The sequence below is a fragment of the Micropterus dolomieu genome, linkage group LG10 (genome assembly GCF_021292245.1).
Source record: "Micropterus dolomieu isolate WLL.071019.BEF.003 ecotype Adirondacks linkage group LG10, ASM2129224v1, whole genome shotgun sequence".
In the NCBI taxonomy this organism is placed as follows: Eukaryota; Metazoa; Chordata; class Actinopteri; order Centrarchiformes; family Centrarchidae; genus Micropterus; species Micropterus dolomieu.
The window spans coordinates 8,244,151-8,250,024 of NC_060159.1; positions in this window are offsets into that span (position 1 = coordinate 8,244,151).

Genomic DNA, 5,874 nt, shown 5'->3' on the forward strand with positions numbered 1-5,874 from the left:
TGTGTGTGTGTGTGTGTGTGTGTGTGTGTGTGTGTGTGTGTGTGTGTGTGTGTGTGACCTCGTGTGCCTGTGAAAGTGGGTGTGTGTGAGAAAATTGTACACACACACTATCTGATACTTCAACTCTTACACTATCACATTACGTATGATTTTAGTCACACAGTTCCATCGTTTGTGTGTGATTGTTCTCTCTATTTTTAATTCTGTGACATCTGTGGCTCATTGCCGCAGTGTTTCGCTTTTTCAAGATTTCACATCAAACTTTTGACATCTTTTCAACATCCTTTTTAAGGGGGAAAGTCACTCATGTGAGGACAGGGGAGAGGGTCCGCGGTAGGGGAAGGCAGAGAGGACAGAGGGAGGTAACTGGTTATTACAGGCATCCAGAGAGCAGGACAGATGGTTAGACACTGGTCAGAGTTACGCAGCGAAAGGCTGTAAAAGAGCTATGGGAAAACCATGTGTGAACGCATACACACACTCACACAGATGCACACATACTGTATTTACACATTTGTGCAATCATGTGCACACGGACCATGGATGATAACAGGAAAGGGTCTGAAGCAAAAGGAGAAACAGACATTCAGTAAAAGTACAATTTGGGATTGTTCACACATTCCTGCTTGCTTTGTACCTTATTCCACAACAGACATATTACATATTACACAACAATTTTAATCAAACAAATTCCAGCCTGCTATAAACTAGCTAAGCATACCAAATGTCCCTCAAAAAACCTACAGTTTATTACAGATAGGATTTTATTTTTGTAGCTCTGGCCTTGATTTCATTTGGTCATAATAAAAATCTACTTACCAAGTTAATTATTTACATCTCTGACCTCAACTAAAGAATAGATCCATCAGGGAAAAGAAAGAAATCAGACAGCTTGTAAACAAATCCACTAGGTTAGTCTAACTTTTTTGGAGGAGAAAATGACAGCAAACAGAAAAACTATTACCCAAACTGTTAGTTTAAAATATCCATCACAGTTTACAGACTGATCCTGGTTCAACTTTGGCAATCCCATACTTGCCATTGGATTATATGCAACATTACAAAAATGTTCACTTTCACTTTTACCTCCAAATAAATTGGTAGCAAAACTGTCAGCTTATTTGCAACCTGTATGATTGTCTGAGCGCTTGTGTTTCTGCTCCATTGCTACGTTGCATGAGTAGAATGTGAGATGTGACTAGAAATTATCAGAAACAATAGAAGCAATGGCCAGAGCAACAAAAATAAAACCTTGTAATTGTAATAAAACATTTTTCTTTGCATTCAACAGCAAATGAAGATTCTGTCAGTCTTGTGCACCATTTCATTCGCTTTTTTTCTAAAATCTGCCGTTGGTATCTTTGGAATTGAAGCACTTGTTAAATAATTACAGCTCGTGTAAGTTTGAATGATGCTTGTCCATACAACATGTTTGTATTGATGCTAATACTAAAGGCTGCATGGAGCTGAATGGCTAAACCCCAATCCAAGTCTACAGCAAAAAAAACAGCAGACAGGTGATATCACGTGGGAATAAACGACAAAGCTTATAAGATCATGTAAAGGGCAATATAACTCCAAGTAGCATCAACAACCTCTTTTCCCCAGCTTTGCTGTCAGCACCCTCAGGATCCGGGTGACACATTAGTTCACTGGAACCAGACACAGGCGCCAAGGAAGAGTCTAATCTGCGTACACATCTCTCTCTCTCTCTCTCTGTTTCTCTGTTTTGGTCTGTCCCACTTTTTGTGTCTTTCTCTTTGCATCCCTCTGGTTTCTCGCTACTCACGCCCAATCTTACACTTACACCTGCAGTGAGGCGAGACTATCCGAGTCGTGATCTTTTTTGGAGGCAGTAGCATAGATGAGACTGCCTGGGAGAAAAACACTTCATCTGTTTCATCTGTAACCTGTTGCTGTGTGATGGTCACTGTTGGTTTCTGGTTCTGTTCTGTTTAGACATGTATGCAACCTGTGTGTGTGTGTGTGTGTGTGTGTGTGTGTGTGTGTTTACAGTTGTGATAGTCTGCTTGGTGCCCATCGTGTTAGCATCTGGGCATACTAAACTGCTCTGCACTGCTGAAAACAACTTATCTCTCTGATATTATGCAGGTTGTATCTACAATCTATGCAGCTGAGGTTACTCTTAGGTCAGGATGTAAGCTTTGATCAACTATACTGCGTGAAACTTTGGTTACTGTGCTGAAATAAAAATTAAAACAATGACGAAAGCTGGGATTGGGGTGAAAGTTAACTAAAAGTTGAGGAATTTAAAGGCAACTTGATTGACCAAACAATAATACTTTTACAAACTGAATCCTTAATTTTGTGGCTTTTTATAATTATTTCATATTCCAAAATTGTTAAATAACAGCATAAAATTGATTAACATGGAGGCAATGTGTCCTCTTTCCTTTTTTACATCTAAATGTAATCTGTAAAATAATTAGAATTTATGTAATATCTATAAACAGATATCTGCATATGAATGCAGAATCTGTAGGAAAGGTACACAATTTGAGTATTAAAACTTTCTGGTTTCCATTTGTAGTTTGTTTGTAATCCCAGTAGTATTGACCAGTACTACTCTGACAACGATTTAATTTTTTATCAACCTCGGAACCTTAGTTCGTCTTTGCCACTGGTTTCTAATATTGCTAATCAGACTGTAAAAAAGGCCCGCACACAAAAGAGGAACTCTTGGATAACAGCCCAATCATTTATCCGGATATCCACTGGCTACACCGAAACATTGGTCCCCAGAGGTTCTGAGATTGGAATGTATGTAGATCTTCATAATAAAATGCGTGTAATGAAAGTAGCAAATAATGCCAAACGGCAATCAGAACAGGGTGATGTTGGACAATAACTAAAATAGCTATGATTCTGTATGACCTTGTGTTTATTCACGTTTAACCTTTTCACCAAAATTAGCGATTTGTATTTGTATATTTGTATGTATTTGCAAGCAGGTACAAACCATTTACATTGTCAGTACACAATTCACCTTTTGTTTTTCTGATGCGCCACGTCCAACGTCACAAATGAACAGGAAGATTTAATTAGTTTACGGTAGAAAGCAGCACGGAGTTCCAGTCACCTATGTTACACTGGTTGCAAAGTAGCCCATAGACTGTAAAAATAAGGTGTAGCCACAGTGTTTCTGTTTTCACAGCACATCCGCCTGAGTGCCGATCGGTATCCTTTCACACTGAAGACAAAAGCCAGATGTTAGCAGATGTTAGTGGGTTTTTTGTCCAGTGTAAAAGGGGCTTTAGTATTATTTTCCTCCTTGACTGTACTACTTTGAGTTTCAGTTGCCTAACCTTGACCATACCTCAACCATTACCTAACCTTAAACACACTGTAGTCGCCATATCATTCTGTGTAATACAGTGTTCTCCGATATTGTTCTTGAAATGTACATATCATCTATACAAAAGCCATCATTAGAATCAAAGCAGCACTATTGGAGAAGAAACATGTTGATCTCATTTGGTGAAGAAATGATCTATATAGTACCTGTCTTGATTTTAATTCATTGGTGACAACATCCCATAAATTACCTTTCTTTGTTTGAATGGCAAAGAAGAGGACAATATGAGAGAGGGCGAGTGCGTTCTGTTCCCACGACCAGGAGACGCTGCTGGGAGGACACGGCATTGGGATGCCAATGTAGCATGAGCTCCTATCCAACTCAGACCATACTACTGACAGTCGCACATGCATATGTGTGTGTGTGTGTGTGCACGTGTGTCTGTGTTTATGGCATCATCCCCCAGTGCTGCTGTTACCCACACCTTCCCATCCGTTTTAGATCCATGACCAAATAAACACCATTCACACTCCAACTCAGTCCACACACACCCACACACACATTCACGCACACTGTAATTGAAATAAAACGGAGAGTGAGACGAGGTTATGACCTGTGGGTTCTGGTGATGCGCTATTAACCCTTCTCAACCAAAAGAGTTACGGTCTCTCTCACTCTCACTTTCTCTCTCACATTCCCACCATCTATCATACATCTTTTCACATGATTTCACATCTCCAACCTGTCATCAATGTATATTTAGCATCTAATGAAAATATGTCTCCTTCTGTGTGTGGATTGTTGCTGTATTTCTTATGAACCATACAATTCACCCTTTTCACTTGTGTGTATAACTGCAGGGCTGCGTAGAATGATACCAGCGTGCAGGGTTCAAAGTAACAGAAACACAGGTGAAAGCTCTGGCTGCTGTACAGAAGAGATGCTATTGTTATGACTGTGCAATGTGAACACTTACTATGCTAGTCCTTTCAGAACACAATATCCACAAAGAAAGGCTATATTTCAAGAGCTATCCAGCAGTATGGCTAAAAGCTAAAATCTCAATGGGCACGATTCAGGATCTCAAGCTATTTTTCTCCTGCACAAATACAACATGACAAAATAAAAACTGATACATCAATAACTATAAGGCTCATGTGTGCAATACAGTTTAGCAAGAATAACAAAACAATGCACTACTTGCAAGGCTGCCCTCATAACAGCAAAGTAGAGTACAGTTAGGGCATAAACCAAGCCCCCAGGAAGTGTGCCAGTCTTTGATGCCAATTTCACATTGGGCCAAACTGTGTAATTACAACTTTTGTGTCAGTCAGGTGATGCACACACTGGCCCCAAAAGATATTTCCCCATAGATTTACATTGTGACAAAAGTGGCTGTAAAATAGTGGATATAATTTTTGAGTGTCACAATGTTTGTGTCACAATTATGCATTCATCCGGGTAATTTCTTTACAGCTGGAACTGGCTTTTTTTGGGGGGAGCTTCATGCACCACTAAGCAACATTTATAGGGAATGAATGGGGCCCAGTAAGTTCTCGTAATACATCCATGGTATAAACTAAAAGGCTAACTAACTTCTCCCTTGACTTAACCTCCCATAATAAGAGTTAATATCAAATCAACAAACACAAACTATCCACTGCTCAGGTTCAGAAATTGAGGGCAAAGCGCCATCTTGAAGGGCGCCTAGACGATAGTTTCTGAAACAGAACTGATGTCCCGAGGTCGCCTTACACTCCCTCCTCCCTCTTTCTCTCCTCCTCATGTGTTTTCTCTCAGCGCAAATCTAAATTCCTTGTGAACGCCTTCCATCACATGCCTGATGATCCGTGCACAGCACCCTCCCTGACGAGGCTGTTTCATCAGTCCTCCAATACACACAGACACTCACACACAAACACACACAGTGTAGTGTGTTCCTGGCCTTGACCTTTGACCTCATCTCTCATAATTCTAATGTGTTTAGATCCCACACACATTGGCCTCTGAGCGCTTACAGATAAATCCAGTGGACTTTTACTAACACAAACAGGAGAAGCACACATACACATGCAAACTGTTTGTACGTATGCATGTGAGTGTGTCTTTCTACTTGACTGTTCATTCCTATCTGCACATGACTGGGACTTTTTGTTTACTGTATATCCTAGGAGACAATTTATGCAGTTGTGTGATGATGATAGAAGTGATGTTAGCACACTGTTGGTGTGTGTGTGGCCGTAACGTTCTCCCCTCTGAGAGTTGTATTCAATCTAGGAGCATTGGCTACAACTCCCTTGACTGCTGTAGGCATCACGCTCTGTAACACCGCAGAGGCCCCCGAGAATTGTCAGAAGAGAAGAGATTGAGAAGGAGCTGGTATTGCTGGTAACAGGCACACATTACCAGAAATCTCCAGATCCCACTCTTTCTTAAGGTTGGGGTCCCATTCAAGGTTAGCTAGTGCTGACTGGTTACAATGACAGTCGAATGTCAGGTAGCTAATTTTTATTAATTCCTTAAATAACTTGACCAAAGGCCAAAATGAAACTTTTGCC